This window comes from Neomonachus schauinslandi, chromosome 4, assembly GCF_002201575.2.
Source record: "Neomonachus schauinslandi chromosome 4, ASM220157v2, whole genome shotgun sequence".
Taxonomy (NCBI): domain Eukaryota; kingdom Metazoa; phylum Chordata; class Mammalia; order Carnivora; family Phocidae; genus Neomonachus; species Neomonachus schauinslandi.
In genome coordinates, this window is record NC_058406.1 from 80,898,985 (window position 1) to 80,921,507 (window position 22,523).

At 35.9% G+C, this 22,523-nt stretch overlaps 1 protein-coding gene and 1 pseudogene across 1 annotated transcript in view; one reads left to right on the forward strand and one right to left on the reverse strand.

The window, feature by feature from the left end:
- The window catches only part of DPYD (dihydropyrimidine dehydrogenase), a 799,188-nt gene that overhangs the window by 568,499 nt on the left and 208,166 nt on the right, over nucleotides 1-22,523 (reverse strand).
- LOC110580562 lies at nucleotides 13,378-13,938 on the forward strand (annotated as a pseudogene).

The window sequence follows — 22,523 nt, forward strand, 5'->3', positions numbered from 1 at the left end:
AAGAAATGGTTAAATTCCTAGAAACACATAAACTACCAAAACTGAAACTGGAAGCAATAAAAAATTTGAACAGACTGAAACCAAATTAAGTCGGTAATCAAAAAAATTCCAATAAACAAACATCCAGGACAAGATGGCTTTACAGGAAAATTCTACCAAACATTTAAAGAAGAATTAATACATATTCTTCTTAAACTATTCCAACACATAGAAGACAAAGGAAAAGTTCCAAATTCATTTTATGAGGCCAGCATTACCCTGGTACTAAAACCAGATAAAGACACCACTAAAAAAAGAGAACTACAGGCCAATATCCTTTGTGAACATAGATGCGAAAATTCTCAACAAAATACTAGCAGAACGAATTCAACAATACATTAAAAAAACCACTGACCACAATCAAGTGGGATTTGATCCCAGGATGCAAGGGTGTTTCAGTATTTGCAAATCAATTAATGTGATATATCACATCAAGAAAAGAAAGGATAAGAACCATATGACCATTTCAAGAGAACAGAAAAAATGCAACATCCATTCATGATAAAAACCCTCAGCAAAGTAGGTTAGAGAGAACATATCTTAACATAATAAAGGCCATTTATGCAGAGCTAACATCATCCTCTCAGCTGAGAGCTTTTTCCCTAGGGTCAGGAACAAGAGAAGGCTGTCCACTCTCACCACTTTTATTCAACATAGTTCTGGAAGTCCTAGCCACCACAGTAAAAGACAACAAAAGGAAATAAAAGGCATCCAAATCGGTAAGGAAGAAGTAAAACTGTCATTATTTGCAGATGACATGATACTGTATATTGAAAACCCAAAAGACTCCACCAAAAAACTGTTAGAACTGATACATGAATTCAGTAAAGTTGCAGGATACAAAATGAGTGTACACGAATCTGTTGCATTTCTATACATCACTAATGAAGCAGCACAAAGAGAAATCAAGGAATCAATCCCATTTACAATTGCACCAAAATCCGTAAGATACCTTGGGATAAACCTAACCAAAGAGGTGAAAGACCTCTACTCTGAAAACTATAAAACACTGATGAAAGAAATTGAAGATGACAAAAAGAAATGGAAAAATATTCCATGTTCACAGATAAGAATAAATATTGTTAAAATATCTGTACTACCCAAAGCAATCTGTACATTTCATGCAATCCTTATCAAAATACCACCAGCATTTTTCATAGACCTAAAACAAACAATCCTAAAATTTGTATGGAACCACAAAAGACCCTGAAGAGCCCAAGTAATCTTGAAAAAGGAAAGCAAAGACAGAGGCATCACATTTCCAGACTTCAAGTTATATTGCAAAGCTATAGTAATCAAAACAGTATGGTATTGGCACAAAAATAGATACAAAGACCAATATAACAGTATAGAAAGCCCAAAAATGAACGCAAAATTACATGGTCAATAAAGCTTTGACAAAGCAGGAAAGAATATCCAATGGAAAAAAAGAGTCTCTTCAACAAACGTTGGGAAAACTGGACAGCAACATGGAAAAGAATGAAACTGGACCACTTTCTTACACCATACACAAAAATAAATTCAAAATGGTTAAAGACCTAAACATGAGACCTGAAACCATGAAAGTCCTAGAAGACACTGCAAGCAGTAACTTCTTTGACATTGTCCATAGCAAATTCTTTCTTTTTTTTTTTTTTAAGATTTAAAAACATTTTTTTTTTCTCAGAGAGAGAGAGAGAAAGAGCAAGCACAAGCAGGGAGTGGTAGGAAGAGGGAGAAGCAGGCTCCCTGCTGAGCAAGGAGCCCAATGCAGGTCTTGATCCCAGAACCCTGGGATCTGACCTGAGCCGAAGGCAGATGCTTAACCGACTGAGACACCCAGGCATCCCGTAAATTCTTTCTAGATATATCTTCATAGGCAAGGAAAACTAAAGCAAAAATAAACTATTGGGACTACATCAAAATAAAAAGCTTCTGCATGGCAAAGTAAACAATCAACAAAACTAAAAGGCAACCTCTGGAATGGGAGAAGATATTTGCAAATGATATATCTGATAAAGGATTAGTATCCAAAATCTATAAATAATTTATAAAACTCAACACTCAAAAAAGAAAACAACTTAAAAATGGGCAGAAGACATGAACAGACATTTCTCTAAAGACATCCAGAGGGTCAACAGACACATGGAAAGCTCATCATCACATATCATCAGGGAAATGCAAATCAAAACTACAATGATCTATCATGTCACACTTGTCAGAATGGCTAAAATCAACAACACAAGAATCAATAGGTGCTGATGAGGATGTGGAGAAAAAGGAACATTTGTGAATATTGGTAGGAATACAAACAGGTGCAGCCACTGTGGAAAACAATATGGAGGTTCCTCAGAAAGTTAAAAATAGAACTACCTTATGATCAAGCAATCACACTACTGGGTATTTACCCAATGAATACAAGAAAACTAATTCAAAGGTATACATGCACCCCGATGTTCATAGCAGCATTATTTACAGTAGCTAAGATATGGTACCAGCCCATGGATAAAGAAGATGTGATAAATATATATATATATATAGGGACACTATTCAGCCATAAAAAAGAATGAACTCTTGCCATTTGCAGTGACATAGATGGAGCTAGAGAGCATAATGCTTAGCAAAATAAGTCAGAGAAAGACAAATGCCATATGATTTCACTCATGTGGAATTTAAGAAACAATCAAAGGAAGAAAATAAGAGAGAGAGAGAGACAAGCCAAGAAACAGACTCTTAATTATAGAGAACAAACTGAGGGTTACCAGAGGGGTAGTGGGTAGGGGGATGGTTTAAATAGGTGATGAAGATTAAGGAGGGCACTTGTAGTGATGAGCACTGGGTGATGTATGAAGTATTGAATTACTATACTGTGTACCTGAAACTAATATAACAATTACTATACTGTGTACCTGAAACTAATATAACAGTGTATGCTAACTGAAATTAAAATTAAAACTTAAAAATAATAACAAAAATTTAGTAGCATTTATAAATTAATATTGCATTTTAACAAATTTTAGAAGCAGAAAACATAAGTTTTCTTAAAAGAATCATTTATTGCTGATATCTTATACAATAAAAGAGAGTTTAATGTGATTACTTAGGACTTTAAAGGCCAAAAACTTTACGTTATAGTCTGAAGTTAAGCTGTGACAATCAAATAGAACAGGATTTTTGAAATATCTCTCGTCTCACTCAGGCAGAAGCAAGAGATAGTTCAGTTTTGAGATACTGAACATATCTGACAAATTCTACCCAATGGTATGCAAATAAAGTAGTAATTATCCAATAATATACAATACATATAAATTTTCACCTAAGGACATTTTAATTATTTTTCAATGAAGCTTTAAGTGTTCTTTTAAAAAACTGTCAAATACATGGGGTGCCTGGGTGGCTCAGTCGGTTGGGTGTCTGCCTTCAGCTCAGGTCATGATCCCAGGATCCTGGGATTGAGCCCCAAATTGAGCTCCCTGCTCAGCGGGGAGTCTGCTTCTCCCTCTCCCTCTGCCCCTCTGCATGCTTGTGCTCTCTCTCTCTCTCTAATAAATAAAATCTTTAAAAAAATAAAAAACTGTCAAATATTGAGCCAGATAGATATGTCTATTGAACCTCTACTAGTGTCAAAACAGAGTTGGAGGTTCTCAGGCGCTTGAGGGGGTGAAAGCAAGCATACTCCTCAACTCATATAACACGAAAGACATGTACTACGATTAACTTCTGAAATGGGCAACCCCAGGCTCTGGAGCTCATGAGCTGGTTAATAATACTCAGTACACTACCTTGCTCAATACACTAATCTATGAATGAATATTATTCTTTTGCCTGTTTTGTTCTTTTTTAAGTAACTTCTTATTGCACTGGATATTCTCCCTTGGCTTTATAATAGGTTGTATCAACCTTGATAGTTTCTAATGAAGTGAGTGTTTGAACAAAATTTTGTGAATTTTATCACAAAGAACAGTAATTTGTTTTTAGAGGTCTGACTTTAAAATTAGACCACTTACGGTTGAGTCTTGATGTCCATTATTCTCATGGTGCATGGTATTGAACAAGTCCCTTAACATATCTATGCCTCTGTCTCCTCAAAGTGCGGTTAGTAATATCTATCTCATAGGGTTACTATGAGGATTAAACAAGTTAATTCATATAAAGCACTTAGAAAAGTGCCTGGCTACATAGCAAAAGTTACTTCCTAATTCACCTACTATTCAAACTCTATGAGGTAGAACTTTTAATGTCCAACATGGTAGCCACTAGTCACATATAACTATTCAAATTTATATTTAAATTCATTATAATTAAATAAAAATAAAAATTTAGTTCTTAGTAACAGCCATTTTTCAAGTACTCAATAACTATATATGGCTAGTGACTAATGTTTTATAGAACATTTCCATCATTGTAGAAATTAGAATTTACAACATATGATATAATAGACATATCTGCAAGAGCACAATGAAGATAAAAATGAAATAAATAATTATGAAGCAATGAGTTTTTAGTATTTGTTACATTTCTTTTTAATATGATTTATATGATTATAAGGTTATATAATTTAATTTTTAATTTTTCATAATGGTTGTATTTAACAACCAGCTCACCCTCTGAAGAGCTGATCCTAGCTGGCTTCATCACATTATTGGACTCAAGAAAATATGTGAGGTTTCGCACAATTTTTTTTAACCTCTGCCATCGTTGTATCTTATGCCCCAACTTTGAGATATATCAGCTATATTTGCCAACTTCCTCAAGACCTGAACGAGTATGTGGCCCTCTATGCTTTTAAAACAGTGGTATTCTAGGTGCCTGGGTGGCTCAGTTAAACATCTGACTCCTGATTTTGGCTCAGGTCATGATCTCAGATTTGTGGGACTGAGCCCTGTGTGGGGTTCTGCACTCAGTGGGGAGTCTGCTTGAGATTCTCTCTCTGCACCCCCCTACTCATGCGCTCACTCTCCTCTCTCTCTCAAATAAATAAATCAGTCTTAAAAAAGAAATAAAACAGTGGCGTTCAACTCCTTTTCAACTGAAATACACAAAATGAACAATTTCATATGTACACAATATACTTCCATGAATTTTGCCTGATTATTACAGAATGTTTTTTAAAAATTAGTTAGGAAGTCAATTAAATAACTACATAAACATTTGGGGGGTGTTGATATATATCTAAGTACTTTATAAGCCTAAGAGATGTGAATCAATTATTTATACATCTACAATTGTCATTTTATAAAATTAATATATCTAATAAAGTTCATGCTGAACTATGCTTACAATAACAAATCTTGTGATATTTTTTCTTAAGACTACTAATCCATAGATAGTATGAGTGGAAAAAAGTAATTTATACTATTGATTAAACAGCGTGAATTAATTTTGTCCCAAAAGTTAGTCAATTAAAACAAATCTATAAAATTTAAGAATGTTAATAAATTAATAGTAATAAAGCATACTTTTAATTTCCTTCTTTAAAACTAGATCAGTCTTCAAATAAATGTAACTTAAAATTACAAATAATTCATATATAAATGCTATATTAAGTCTACTTGTTTACAATATCAAAAGAATATTTCCTAATAGATTTTCTTGGAGTATAATTCCCATTGTTTCATAATGCAACAAAAAATTCAAGACAATTAAGCTCTTTAGATGAGAAAGATCCCTTTCTTTAAAACAAACTTCAGCTGTCAGCTGTCATTCCATTGATTAATTTTCTAAGATATAATTTTTTTTTTAAGCAGAAGATTCAAGTGCCAAAACAAGTTAATAATGGAAACAAATAGGTTAATCAATATCACAAGGGAGTAATTCAAGTATTTAAAGATGCAAGGAAAGTATCCTCAATATGTATTTCCCTACAATAATAAGGCCAATATACATTGAGCACATACTACGTGTCGAGCTTTATACTAAACCACCATATAAATGACCTTATTTAGTCTTCAACAATTCTGCTATGGTGGTACAATTATTATTTCCATTTCTCAGATGTGGAAGCCACTTTCACAAGGTAAGGATTTTATCCCAAGACCATTCTACTCCAGAGCCTGAAATCTTACTGTTACTGTCGATTTTTTATAGGGATTTTCAATAAGAAATCATTATGCACATATAATATTTCAATAGGAAATGTATAACTGAAAAAAACTAATACATGAATTTATCTTTTGTAAGTCTAATACACTTAAAATAGTCAACTAATAACAAAAGGTGGAGGCGCCTGGGTGGCTCAGTCGTTAAGCATCTGCTGGCTCAGGTCAGGATCCCAGCATCCTGGGATCGAGCCCCGCATGGGGATCCCTGCTCTGTGGGAAGCCTGCTTCTCCCTCTCCCACTGCCCCTGCTTGTGTTCCCTCTTTCACTATCTCTCTCTGTCAAATAAATAAAGTCTTAAAAAAATAATAACAAAAGGTGATTATACTTAATAAATTAAACTTACAAACCAACAACTGTTAATGAAGCTTTTGAAAAACACTGCACTACACCATTTGGTTTCCCAGCATGCTATTCTGCAACTTGAGAAACTGAGGTGTTAGCTGTAGCAAGAGGAACATGATCTTATACTCAATCAAAATAATTTATATTTATGTCCTTTTAATAGTGTTCCTTTTCCTACTGATGCACTTAGAGAATCTTAAGATTATTTTACTTTTCATCAGTAGCATATAACAAACATTTATAGGGCCCTAAAATGAACAAGCACTGTGCTACATAAAACAGTGAAAAAGGCTTTGAACTAGCCCTAAAGGAGCTAGTTTGGGGCTGATTACTGGGTTTACTGCTGTTGAAATTATGTTTAGATACCAGTAACTGAGCACTGACTATCTTCTACATGCTTTGTTAGGGATTTTACATAATTTTTTTTTTCACTTAGCATAGCTTGCAATCTGACTTTCCCTATAGGTTATGAAGTAATCAGAGTGTTTTTTCCCTCCCATCTGTAATCCAAGGCATAGGAAAATTCCATCACATAGTAGGCATCCAACAAGATTTGGATGAATTTCAAAACTGCTGAACTCCTATGACAGGCCTCAACAAATGAGTAACAGTAACCAAGGGAATATAGTTCTTGCTCATTGATACAGAAGGACTGTTATTTATAAATGAATGCTCTTCTTTTTTTTTTTTAAGATTTTATTTATTTATTTGAGAGAGAAAGAATGAGAGACAGAGAGCACAAGAGGGAAGAGGATCAGAGGGAGAAGCAGACCCCTCGCTGAGCAGGGAGCCTGATGTGGGATTCGATCCCGGGACTCCAAGATCATGACCTGAGCTGAAGGCAGTCGCTTAACCAACTGAGCCACCGAGGCGCCCTAAGTGAATGTTCTTCTTGAGGAACTTTTTAAAAAGGATTTCCTTGCATAAGTCACCCTGTGATTTCTGACCTTTCACTTCTCTGAAAAGTGTTATTTCTTTCATCATTCAAATTGACTTGACTTTTCTAGTCCATAATTTTCACATTATTTTGAAGCAATGGAGAGATTATTTTGATTATAGAAATGAGAAGATTGAGATACAGAGACCATGAGATTTACCCCTAAGCCTCCTCACATACTGGAGACAGAAGCAAAATAATTTTCTAATCATTATATAGTGCTCTCTAAATTAAAAAGGACATAACATGGCAAATGCAAGGATATTTACTAATTCTGACTGGAGGGCAAATTTTTCTCATTTTAATCCTTCTTACTTTCAAAAATGGCACATAATGAAAATAAACATAAATTTTTGGTAGCTATAATTCTTACTCAGTTACTCTACTTATTCTTATTAACCAAGCAACAGCAAAAATAAACTATGGCAAAATGAAGACAAATAAAATATTCTTGGAAATTTTGGAATGCCTCCATAGTTGAAGGATGAATTGTGTGAAGGCGTTTGTATTCTTTGTACCTCTTAAGAGGTTTATGTTTTTATGAGCATTTAACTTGCTTTCACTATAAAATAAAACATAATTTCAGGTAATTCCTAAAAAGATACTATTTTATCAGTGGAGGTCTAAGAAAAATCTTAATAAAAGTAATAGATTTTTATTTTGCTGGTTTCAGTTTCCTTGAGTTATTTATTAGTAGTATGGCCATCTGGTTACATTTTGAATGTTTTAAATAAAGAAAGATTGGTATTTGTGCATCCAAAGTAAGTTACCTCAAATTACATGCCTTCCAAGAGAGGCTTCTATGTAATTTTCTTTGTAACTTGCTTCCTTTTGTAAAAGAAGTGAAAGGAAATACTGAGTATATACTATTCACTGCAGTCATCCTTTGAGAAGAAAAATTCTTAGGCTACCTGACAGTTTTCTTCACAACATTAAACAAGGGACACCAAAAGTAGGAACTTTGTTTCAACTGTATGGGAAAAAAGAAAAACTCCATGTCATGTCAACTTTTCAGTTATCAAAATTATTAATACATTAGTAATTCCTAAAGATCTAATTTCATTATTTTCTTATTATTGAAATAAACATTATTATGAGACATTTCTGGCATGGTAAAAATACCATGTAATTTGAGATCAGAATACTGTGTTCCATTCAATTTCCACTTTAATTCAGTAAATATTTTACATGCCCTCAATGCACTAGAAACCAGTATGAATAAAACGTAGATCCACTAGTAAATAGCTCTCTGGGGAACAGAGCATTCACATGTCTTAAAAATAGAAAAATTATTACAATCAACCTGTCCCATGTAGGCTTCATTTTCACATATGGTGCTCTTGGAGGCCATGAGAAAGAAAACTTACTTAGAAGGAAGGAAAGATAATACCTAAGACAAATCTTAAAAAAGAAAAAAAAAAGTCACATGTTATCTTGGAGATGACTTCATCTCTCTAAATGTCAGCTCTAAAATTAAGGAAGCAATAATTATTTCAGCAACTTATTGTGAAGATTGAATGAACCAATGATGATAACCTCCTGAAATTAATGCCTTCTCTTTATAAGGCACTCTCCTAGGTGTTTAACATTTATATCTCCAGTCCTGCCAGTCTTCAAAGTTAGGTAAGATTGCTCACTTTATAGACAATGGAACTGACACCTAAGTTATTATTCTTATATTACAGTTCATATTTTTATTACAAATATACTGTATGTTATATTTGGGATTTGAAGCTGCAATTGAATTAAAGTTGACCAAATACAATTTGAAAACATAGGTATGTAGTTCAGTTATGAGAAACTTTACTGATCCAAAACCATATGCAGGTTCAGATTAATCAGTACATGTACTCTTTTGCCTTCAGGATTTGCTCACGTTATTCTGTGCCTTGAATACACACCCACTCTTGACTTTGCTGCCTTTCATGAACGCTTTTCAGGACCCAGTTTAAACTTCACTTTCTCAGCTCAACTTCCCCTCCTTGCTAGGCTATTAGGTTTCCTAGCTGCTGGCTCCCATAGTACAGTCTCACTGCTTCCTCAGCACTTCACTGTAATTTGCTTGCAATTAAGTCTTTCTTTCTTTTTTTTTTAAAGATTTTTTTTTTTTATTTATTTATCTGAGAGAGAGAATGGGAGACAGAGAGCGTGAGAGGGAAGAGGGTCAGAGGGAGAAGCAGACTCCCTGCCAAGCAGGGAGCCCGATGCGGGACTCGATCCCGGGACTCCAGGATCATGACCTGAGCCGCAGGCAGTCGCTTAACCAACTGAGCCACCCAGGCGCCCAATTGTCTTTCTTTCTTACTAGGCAGTAAGTTCCCCAAGGGCTAGTATCATCCCTATCTTGTTCATTACTGTATCCTTTGCACCCAGACACTGTTTAGTACCTAGCTAGTCACTCGGATGTGTGTTCAAAGCTAGAGTTTGAAACTAAAGCTGCCAGGAACCAGGCAATCCATGTTACTGCTTGCAGGGGACGAGAGGTTAGCAGGGAGGCAAAAGGAAGTGGTGGTGACATGGTGGACTAGAGAGATCCTCCCCAGTCCTATATCTGCTTCAATTGCTTATTCTGTATTTATATGATTTTTGGGAAAACAGCAGTAATGATTAACTGGTGCCAATGCTACTTGTAAGCAGATTAAGAAAATAATAAAAGAACAGTAATTAGAAGGCAATCATAACTAAAATGCACTGGTTGTTATATGATATGCCATACAAGCATTTACTATTTTCAAAGAGCCAGCTTTCTGTTTTGTAGATCATCTTTATTTTTGCCTTTATGTTCTATTTTGTTATTTTTCTATTATTTTCATTTCCTTTCTTCTTTTTTAGAATTTACCACCACTACCACACCCATCCCCACACCATTTGCTCTCTTTCTACCTCCTTAAGATAGATATCACTTTATCTTTCCTGTTATACACACCTAACACAATAAATTTTCATATAAAAGCGTATTTGGCTGCATTTCATAAGTTGTCAGCAGAAGTTTTCATTCAGTTCTAAATATTGTGTAATTCCAATTGTGATGACCTCTTTAAACCATGAATCATTTATAAATGTGTTTTTTTTAATTCCCAGACAAAAATTTGTTATTGTTATTGTTTCATTTTTATATTTTTATTTATCATTTAGTTATGTAGTAGAAAAAGTACAGTCATATATACTCATTTGGAAATATATATGTAATTATTCTGACCTAGTGCATGGTCAATTTTCAAAAATGTTACACAAGTGTATGAAAAGGTTGTATTCACTCTATATTAGGGGATTACAGGAAGCTTTTGATTTATTAAATCAATCTAATGAATCTTATTCAAATAAAAACCTTACTCATTTTGGGTAAGGTTGTGTTGCAACATATATACAGCTTATGAATGTTACATCCTTTAAGACATTTATTCTTTTTTGATTATTTTTCTCTTTATTTTTATTAATATTTTCCCCTCAAAATTCTACTTATGTTACATATTAGTATCACTACATTAACTTGTTATAGTTAGTGTTTGCATAGCATATCTTTTTTCAACCATGTTATTTTCAAACTTTCTGCTAAGGTCATTCTTTTCTAGACATCATACAGCTGATTATAGTATTTATTTTAAAACGATACTAGTCATATTTGTTTCCATACACAAATTTAACAAATGTAAATTATTGTAGTTAATTATATATTTGGATGTGTTTCTGCTATCCATTTTATGTTTCCTGTTTACTCTGCTTTTTCTTTGTTTCTCTCTCTTTTATGTTTTATTTTGGCTTTCCTGTCAACACTGGATTGTTTTCTCACCTACCTCTCTTTGTTTCTATGATTGCTTGAAAGTTACATATTGTATTTCCATATTTTTTCTGATTAGTTTTAAATTTTTAACATCGATATTTCAATGTTTTTAAAAACATACTCTCAAGTTATTAAGTACTCCCTTTTCCTCCCAACATAGAAGACCCTAAGGACACTTAACTACCCACTATACTCCCCACCTCCACCGCAAATGCCTTCCTTGTCAATATTAGAAAAAAAATTATTTGTTTTTATTTTTAACACCCCAAAATAAGTTTTATAATTACTTTACACTCACTAATTATTTTTACCATCATATTTTGCTGGTTTCTTCGCTCATTGTTGACCCGCTCTTTTATTCCAGGTTCCCTTCATTCATACTAAAGAATAACTCATTTTTAGTAGTTCTCTATAAATAACAAATTAAATAATGAGCCACCTTAGATTTAAAATGTCTGAAAAGTATTTTTATTAATGTCCTATCTTAGATCTTTAAAAATATTGTACCCTTTGTTTCTCACATCTATTAATGCTGATTAGAAGTGTGGGGTCCGTTTACCTGTCATTTGGTTTTAAAGTGATCTTTTTTTATAATTTTCTGGAAGCTCTGATTCTTTTGTGATCTTCAGTATTTCACATTATTGCAACCATGGGTGTAGGTGAGGGACTTAAATTTTTCCTTTCTTTTTGGAAAATTCTCTAACATAACTGCTTTAAGACTGCTTTTGCCAATCTCTGTTTCAGGAACTCTTTGTATACTGGAGCCTCTAAGCTTCTTACCTTCTCCATTATACTTTTCCTTTCTTTATATCTTTTTACTATACTCTAGTTGAATTTCTCAGATCTTTTTTTTTTTTAGTTTACCAATTACATCTGTGTCTATATCCACTTCAAAATTTAACTTTTTTTTGATATTGTAATTTCACCGAATATTTCTAATCAACTATTTTTCATACCAAACTCATTGTTGGTTTTTTTTTAATACATAATTTTATCTTATTTTCATGGCTATTGTTTTATGCTTATTTATTTAAAAGACCCGATTATGGTATTATTTGTGGTTCAGTAGGATACAGTCATTATCTCTGGGCTGAGTCTTGATTATCACTGGGAGCATTAGCTCTTCTAATGTAGTTTTGAACTTTTTGTTTGACTTATCCTAAGTGGAATTTTTCTGTTGTTGCACTTGCTCTTGTTTCTTATATCAAGTATGTAGTGACATCCAACCTGCAACAGCCTTACCTCTCCCTCTTCCCAACTACACAACCAGGTTTCTTACTGGAAGCCCAGAGCTCCAGTCCCCAGGCACTACTTAGACATATCACAGAAGCAAGTTAATGTGTCACTATGCACATGCTTAAACCACTGGGTCAGAGCTGTCTCTGCTTCTCTCAGAAGTTTCATATAAGGCCCAGGCCCAAAGTAGTTGCACCTACTTATTTAACTTTCTACCAGGGGTAGGTGAGTCTTGTTTCTATCCCTAATAATGTTTTGGGTACTTAGTACCCTATACCAGTAAAATTCCCCAGCAGCTCCTGACTATTTATGCAGAGCCTAGCAGAGAGAGACCCAAGTCCTTTGTTCACTGTTGAATGTTTCTACACTTCTGGGCCCAAAAGGTATTTATATTCCTTTTTACTTCAGCTATTAACTTTTATTGTGTGCTTATTATATTTCATTTATTATTATACTTTGGAGTAAAATGGGTGGTTTAAATCTTAACTCATGCCTCTTACAAGTAATCCATATTGGTACAATATTACTGCTTGCTACTATTTTATACTTCTATTCATCAAATATATTTGTGAAAATACATATTTTTAAGTTGTTAAAACTCAAACCAATAAAACTACATCATTCTAAACTGTAAGCAGCCCACAGGAGTATATATATTGGATGTAGAGTTATAAAAGTACGCCATACCTGTATAGCACTTCAATGCATTTTTGTGATATCTGACTTTAAAATGTTGATAAACCACCCTTGAGACATGAAAACTAGGTAATGTTTTTCCCATTTCAGACATGAGGAAACTAAGGATCAAATTGATTAAAAAATAGTTAACATTAAACAAACTTCTATTGCACTGGACAGTGTTAGGTACTTCACTTACAACTTGACTAATCTTGAAAATAACCCTTCAGGAGGAGCCACCACTCTTCCTCTTCCCCTAAGCGGCCTGAGGTGACCTCTGAAAATGGTTCACTATTTGCTTGACCCAGAAAAACCTACGAAATAATGTAAATCAAGAGGTTCAAATCTTCATGTTCACTTTAAGAACACATGTGAAACTGCCCAGGCCATCAAGGGTATGCATATCCAAAAAGCCACCAAGTATCTGAAAGACGTCACTTTATAGAAGCAGTGTGTACCATTCCGTCACTACAATGCTGGGGTTGGTAGGTGTGCCCAGGCCAAACAGTGAGGCTGGACAGGGGGTTGGTGGCCCAAGAAGACTGCTGACTTTTTACTGCACATGCTTAAAAATGCAGAGAGTAATGCTGAACTTAAGAATTTAGATGTCGATTCTCTGGTCATTGAGGACATCCAGGTGAACAAATCCCACAAGATGCAGCGTAGAACGTACAGGGCTCATGGTCAGATTAACCCACATGTGAGCTCTCCCTGCCACATCAAGATGATCCTTACGGAAAAAGAGCAAATTGTTCCTAAACCAGAAGAGGAGGTTGCACAGAAGAAAAAGATATCACAGAAGAAACTGAAGAAACAAAAACTTATGGCCCGGGAGTAAATTCTGCACAGAATAAATGCAAATAAAAATAAAAAGAGGAGGGGAGGAGCAAGATGGCAGAGGAGTAGGAGACCTAAATTTCGTCTAGCCCCAGGAATTCAGGTAGATAGGGATCAAACCATTCTGAACACCTACGAACTCAACAGGAGATCGAAGAAAAGAATAGCAGCAAATCTCTGACAGAAAAGCGACCACTTTCTGGAAGGTAGGACATGCAGAGAAGTGAATCCGAGGTGATATTCGGGAAAACAGATGGAGGGGGAGGGGGCCTCCGTCGGCCACTTCTGGCAAGTGATAGAGCAGCAGAGCACAAAATCGGAACTTTTAGAAGTCTGCTCCACTGAGGGACGCCGCTCCAGTGGCTAAGTGGGATGTGGAACCCTCACTGGGACAGTGTGGTCTCAGGACCCTCAGGGTCACAGGAAGACTGGGGGTGCCTGAGTGCGGCAGAGCTCCCAGGTATCGGAGCAGGGAAGCAGGCTGCAGAGACGGAGCCGGGGAGTGGGCTCTCAACTCGGGGTTGCCATAAACTGTGATCTGGGGGACAGTCGGGCCACTGCTCTTCCAGCAGGAACCCAAAAGCGGCAGATCTGGGGAGACCCCCCTTCCTCCCCCAAGAGGAGCAGCATGAGAGCCCACAGCAGGAATCTGCTGGGTTTTGGAGACTCCACACGGGGTTGTGTGCCAGAGATAGAAACACTCGGTCACATGCCAGGTGAGCACGGAGTGCGGCCTGAAACCAGGGAGACGGGAGTGAGTGACTGCTTATCTCTGAGGGCTCACTGAGGAGTGAGGCCTGAGTTCTCGGCTCCTACGGGCAGAGATTGGGAGGCCGCCACTTTCACTCTTCCTCCAAAGCTGTATGGAAAGCTTGCAGGGAACAAAAACTACAAAGAGCAAACCAGAGCAGATTATTTAGCCCAGACCCCACAAGGGCGGGGCAATTCTGCCTCCAGCAAAGACATTTGAGAACCATGGCAAGAGACGCCTACCCCAGAAGATCAGCAAGAACAGCCAGCCAAAACCAAGTTTACTGATCAATGAGAACAGCAGAACTCCAGCACTAGGGGAATACAGCACATAGAATTCACGGCTTCTTCCCATGAGTCTTTAGTCTTTCAAAGTTAATTTTTTTTTAAATTTCTTTTTCTTTTTTTTTTTTTTGGAATTTTTACTTTCCCCTTTTTCAAACAACATATTATCAATCCCTTTTTTAAAAAATCTTTTTTATTTTTCATTTATAAAGTCATATTCTATCCCTTCATACTAGTTAACCTTATTTTCGGTATATATATATATATATAGTTCTCTCTTTAAAATTTTGGGATACAGTTTCTTCTAACAGACCAAAATATACCCTAAATCTCTAGTCTGTGGCACTGATCTATGCACCAGCTGGATCATATTTGATCATATTCTGTTTTTTTGTTTGTTTGTTTGTTTTTATCTTTTTCTTTTTTTTTCTTTTTTCTTTCTTTCCCTTTCTTTTCCCCCAGTTTCAGGTCTCTTCTGATTTGTTTAGTGTATATTTTTCTGGGGTCGTTGTTACCCTGTTAGCATTTTGTTCTCTCATTCATCTCTTCTCCTCTGGACAAAATGACAAGATGGAAAAACTCACCTCAAAAAAAGAATAAGAGGCAGTACTGACTGCCAGGGACCTAATCAATACGGACATTAGTAAGATGTCAGAACTAGAGTTCAGAATGGCGATTATAAAGATACTACCTGGGCTTGAAAAAAGCATGGAAGATACTAGAGAAACCCTTTCTGGAGATATAAAAGAACTAAAATCTAACCAAGTAGAAATCAAAAAGGCTATTAATGAGGTGCAATCAAAAATGGAGGCTCTAACTGCTAGGATAAATGAGACAGAAGAGAAAATTACTGATATAGAAGACCAAATGATGGAGAATAAAGAAGCTGAGAAAAAGAGAGATAAACAACTACTAGATCACGAGGGCAGAATTCAAGAGATAAGTGATACAATAAGACGAAACAATATGAGAATAATTGGGATCCCAGAAGAAGAAGAAAGAGAGAGAGGGGCAGAAGGTATAATGGAGCAAATTATAGCAGAAACTTCTCTAATTTGGGGAAGGAAACAGGCATCAAAATCCAGGAGGCACAGAGAACCCCCCTCAAAATCAATAAAAATAGGTCAACACCCCAACATCTAATAGTAAAACTTACGAGTCTCAGAGACAAAGAGAAAATCCTGAAAGCAGCTCGGGACGAGAGATATGTAACCCACAATGGTAGAAACATTATATTGGCAACAGACCTATCCACAGAGACCTGGCAGGCCAGAAAGGACTTGCATGATATATTCAGAGCACTAAATGAGAAAAATATGTAGCCAAGAATACTATATCCAGCTAGGCTGTCACTGAAAATAGAAGGAGAGAGAAAAAGCTTCCAGGACAAAAAAAAACTAAAGGAATTTGCAAACACCAAACCAGGCCCACAAGAAATATTGAAAGAGGTCCCCTAAGCAAAGAGAGAGCCTAAAAGTAACATAGACCAGAAAGGAACAGAGACAATATACAGTGATAGTCACCTTACAGGCAATAAAATGGCACTAAATTCATATCTTTCAAGAGGTTCCCTGAATGTAAATGGGCCAAATGCCCCAATCAAAAGACACAGGCTATCAGATTGGATAAAAAAAAAACAAGACCCATCGATATGCTGTCTGCAAGAGACTCATTTTAGACCCAAAGACACCCCCAGATTGAAAGTGGCAGGGTGGAAAACCATTTACCATGCTAATGGACACCAAAAGAAAGCTGGGGTGGCAATCCTTATATCAGACAAATTAGATTTTAAACCAAAGACTATAATATAAGAGATGAGGAAGGACACTATACCATACTTAAAGGGTCTATCCAACAAGGAGATCTAACAATTGTAAATATCTATGCCCCTAATATGGGAGCAGCCAATTATATAAGCCAATTAATAACAAAAGCAAAGAAACACATCGACAACAATACAATAATAGTGGGGGACTTTAACAACCCCCTCACTGAAATGAACAGATCATCTAAGCAAAAGATCAACAAGGAAATAAAGACTTTAAATGACACACTGGGCCAAATGGACTTCACAGATATATTCAGAACATTCCATCCCAAAGCAGCAGAATACACATTCTTCTCTAGTGCCCGTGGAACATTCTCCAGAAGAGATCCTAGGTCACAAATCAGGTCTCAACTGGTACCAAAAGACTGGGATCATTCCATGCATATTTTCAGACCACAATGCTTTGAAACTAGAACTCAATCACAAGAGGAAAGTCAGAAAGAACTCAAATACATGGAGGCTAAAGAGCATCTCACTAAAGAATGAATGGGTCAACCAGGAAATTAAAGAAGAATTAAAAAAATTCATGGAAACAAATGATAATGAAAACACAACAGTTCAAAATCTTTGGGATGCAGCAAAGGCAGTCCTAAGAGGAAAGTATAGAGCAATACAAGCCTTTCTCAAGAAACAAGAAAGGTCTCAAATACACAAATAACCCTACACCTAAAGGAGCTGGAGAAAGAACAGCAAATGGAGCATAAACCCAGCAGGAGAAGAGAAATAACAAAGATCAGAGCAGAAATCAATGAAATAGAAACCTAAAGAACAGTAGAACAGATCAACAAAACTAGGAGCTGGTTCTTTGGAAGAATTAATAAGACTGATAAACCCCTGGCCAGACTTATCAAAAAGAAAAATGACCCAAATAAATAAAATCATGAATGAAAGAGGAGAGATCACAACCAACACCAAAGAAATACAAACAATTATAAGAACATTTTATGAGCAACTATGTCAGCAAATTAGATAATCTGGAAGACATGGATGCATTCCTAGAGATGTATCAACGACCAAAACTGAACCAGGAAGAAATAGAAAACTGTACAGACCTATAACCACTAAGGAAATTGATGCAGTAATAAAAAATCTCCCCAAAACGAGAGCCTAGGGCCAGATGGCTTCCCAGGGGAATTCTACCAAACATTTAAAGAGGAATTAATACCTATTCTTCTGAAACTGTTCCAAAAAATAGAATTGGAAGGAAAACTTCCAAACTCATTTTATGAGGCCAGCATTACTTTGATCCCAAAACCAGACAAAGAACCCATCAAAAAGGCAAATTACAGACCAATATCCTTGATGAACATGGATGCAAAAATTCTCACCAAAATACTAACCGAAAGGATCCAACAGTACATTAAAAGGATTATTCACTATGACCAAGTGGGATTTATCCCTGGGCTGCAAGGTTGGTTCAACATCTGCAAATCAATCAATGTGATACAATACATTAATAAAAGAAAGAACAAGAACCATATGATCCTCTCAATAGATACAGAAAAAGCATTTGACAAAGTACAGCATCCTTTCTTGTTCAAAACTCTTCAGAGTATAGGGATAGAGGGTACATACCTCAATATCATAAAAGCCATCTATGAAAAACCCACAGTGAATATCATTCTCAATGGGGAAAAACTGAGAGCCTTCCCCCTAAGGTCAGGAACACGGCAGGGATGTCCACTCTCACCACAGCTATTCAACATAGTATTAGAAGTCCTAGCCACAGCAATCAGACAACAAAAAGAAATAAAAGGCATCCAAATCAGCAAAGAAGAAGTCAAACTCTCACTCTTTACAGATGATATGATACTTTATGTGGAAAACCCAAAAGATTCCACCCCAAAACTGCTAGAACTCATACAGGAATTCAGTCAAGTGGCAGGATATAAAATCAATGCACAGAAATCAGTGGCATTCCTATACACCAACAACAAGACAGAAGAAAGAGAAATTAAGGAGTTGATCCCATTTACAACTGCACCCAAAGCCATAAGATACCTAGGAATAAATCTAACTAAAGAGGCAAAGAATCTGTACTCAGAAAACTATAAAATACTCATGAAAGAAATTGAGGAAGACACAAAGAAATGGAAAAACGTTCCATGCCCATGGATTGGAAGAACAAATATTGTGAAGATGTCAGTGCTATCTAGAGATTCTACACATGTAATGCAATCCCTATCAAAATACCATCAACTTTTTTCAAAGAAATGGAACAAATAATCCTAAAATTTGTATGGAACCAGAAAAGACCCCGAATAGCCAGAGGAATGTTGAAAAAGAAAAGCAAAGCTGGTCACAATTCCGGACTTCAAGCTCTATTACACAAGCTGTCATCATCAAGACAGTATGGTACTGGCACAAAAACAGACACATAGATCAATGGAACAGAATAGAGAGCCCAGAAATGGACCCTCAACTCTATGGTCAACTAATCTTCGACAAGGCAGGAAAGAATGTCCAGTGGAAAAAAGACAGTCTCTTCAACAAATGGTGTTGGGAAAATCGGACAGCCACATGCAGAAGGATGAAACTGGACCATTTCCTTACACCACACACACAAATAGACTCCAAATGGTTGAACGACCTAAATGTGAGACAGGAGTCCAACAAAATCCTAGAGGAGAACACAGGCAGCAACCTCTTCGACCTCAGCCGCAGCAACTTCTTCCTAGAAACATTGCCAAAGGCAAGGGAAGCAAGGGCAAAAATGAACTAGTGGGACCTCATCAAGATAAAAAGCTTTTGCACAGCAAAAGAAACAGTCAACCAAACCAAAAGACAACCGACAGAATGGGAAATGATATACCAGATAAAGGGCTAGTACCAAAATCTATAAAGAACTTATTAAACTCAACACCCAAAGAACAAATGATCCAATCAAGAAATGGGCAGAAGACATGAACAGACATTTTTCCAAAGAAGACATCCAAATGGCCAACAGACACATGAAAAAGTGCTCAGCATTGCTCGGCATCAGTGAAATCCAAATCAAAACCTCAATGAGATACCACCTCACACCAGTCAGAATGGCTAAAATTAACAAGTCAGGAAACGACAGATGTTGGCGGGGATGTGGAGAAAGGGGAACCCTCCTACACTGTTGGTGGGAATGCAAGCTGGCGCAGCCACTCTGGAAAACAGTATGCCGGTTCCACAAAAAGTTGAAAATAGAGCTTCCATATGACCCAGCAACTGCACTCCTGGTTATTTACCCCAAAGATACAAATGTAGGGATCCGAAGGGGTACATGCACCCCAATGTTTATAGCAGCAATGTCCACAATAGCCAGCCAAGATGTCCATCAACAGATGAATGGATAGAGAAGATGTGGTTTATAAATACAATGGAATATTATGCAGCCATCAAAAGGAATGAGATCTTGCCATTTGCAATGACATGGATGGAACTGGAGGGTATTATGCTGCGCAAAATAAATCCATCAGAGAAAGACATGTATCATATGACCTCACTGATATGAGGAATTCTTAATCTCAGGAAACAAACTGAGGGTTGCTGGCGTGGTGGGGGTTGGGAGGGATGGATTGGCTGGGTGATAGACATTGGGGAGGGTATGTGCTATGGTGAGTGCTGTGAATTGTGTAAGACTGTTGAATCACAGGCCTATACCTCTGAAGCAAATAATACATAATATGTTAAAAAAAAAAAGAAAAGAAAAGAAAAAGGAAGAAGATAGCAGGAAGGGAAAAATGAATGGGGGGAAATCGGAGGGGGAGACGAACCATGAGAGATTATGGACTCTGGGGAACAAACTGAGGGTTCTAGAGGTGAGGGGGGGGTGGGGGGATGGGTTAGCCTGGTGATGGGTATTAAAGAGGGTACGTATTGAATGGAGCACTGGGTATTACACGCAAACAATGAATCATGGAACACTGCATCAAAAGTAATAAAAAAGATTGGAATAAAAATAAATAAATAAATACATAAATAAATAAATAAATAAATAAATAAATAAATAAATAAATAAATAAAAAGAGGGAAAAAAATAAAGAAAATATCCCTTCAGGTAAATGTGATCATGTCCATTATTTGCAACAAGGGGTTCCATGAAATTAATGAAATACCCCAAATTCACATCTAATAAAGGCAGATCTAGAATACAAAGCTAGTGCTTTAATTTCCATCATTTCACAATCTCTCACTTGCTGCAGATATTGTTATAAGTCATCAATGCAAACTCACTCTAAACCCAGGTTTTCTGGCTGCAAGTTCACAATATTGCACTTTGTTGGTTTAGCAACATTTACCTCAGTCACTGTACCTCACAACTCACAAAATGAGGTTTTTGTGTGACATGAAGCAACTATATTAAAATAGGTTGTTAAGATGAGCGTAGTGGATTAGTTGTTTTCTTTGTTTATGCACGTTACTAAAAAGCTTTTATTTTATTTATTATTTTATTTTTCTGGCCAGTGAAGGATTATTGTAGATCCAGGACCCAGGGTCTGTGGGTCCTAAGATGATAAACTTTGGGTTCCTTCCATGAAAAATTACAAAAAAGCACTACTATAAATTTTAAATTCAGAGCCTTGAAAGGGGCCTATTTTATGAAGGGCCCTGAAGCTTAAGATTATATCTAAAGTTTTATTTTAATTTGGAGAGCCTAAGCCTGATTTGATGATAGCTGGTCTATAAGTAAATTTAGGAATGAGTCTAGCACATTTATGATACAATTTGGCAAAGTGGTCAATAAAATCTATCAGTTAATGTATCTAATCTAAAATAAGATAAACTGCCATGGTTAATCCCTTTTGCAGGTCATTTATAAATAGAATATGGATTAGAGAATAGGTATTAGATTAATGATATCTCACACTTCCCTCTTTGTCCCAAACTTGAATTGCCTTTGAATAAAATTTCTCTATACCTCTTCTATTTATTACCAGTATTACTAGCAGTTTGTGAATACTGTTTGTACAAAAAAATAATTATTATTTATGGGAGAAATAAGATGTACATGAATAATATACATTACACATTAATAAAATCAATAGTTTGTACCCTGGTCAAGTGTTGCTCTCAGGGATGAAAATACAAGTAATATCTGTTAAGGCTTGATTTGTGTCTCTCCTTTTGTTCTTAATTTAGTAGTTAATAGAAAATAATAATGTCTTGCTAGATTTCACTAAGTATCTGACATTCTTCTCCAAAAAGCTTTAGAAATCTATTAAAAATACTCAGTGCTGGCATAGTGATTGATAATAAAACTGTAGGACTGGATAAATTGCTAGATGATGTTCATCACAATATTTTAGTTTATTTTAAAACTATTACCATCTATAGCTTTAAGACATAAAAATATGTTTCAGAGATTTGGGGGTAATAACTTTGAAAGTTACCAAAATTACGCAATTGTTAAGATTATTTGCTACAACTTTTTTTTTTCTTCTAAATTTGTTTGTACAAAGGTCTTATCACCTCCAAAACCAAGTGACAAAAACTAATGAAGACTGAATTATCAGTCCAGGGATGCTAATGTAAATGCAGTATGTATTATTAAGTTTGCTACAAAATTTTAGTTGTTGGCTTGTATTATTTCTTGAGAGGCATGTAGTTTCTCTGGACCTGTAGTCCAGAAACAGCTTACAACAACACTTAATTCTAATCAATCCTCAATGTTTGATTAACTGAATCCTTACCTAATGGGAACTTATTACACTGGACGTTCATACAAGTCATTCTGCCTGGGATAATCCTGGTTTGTG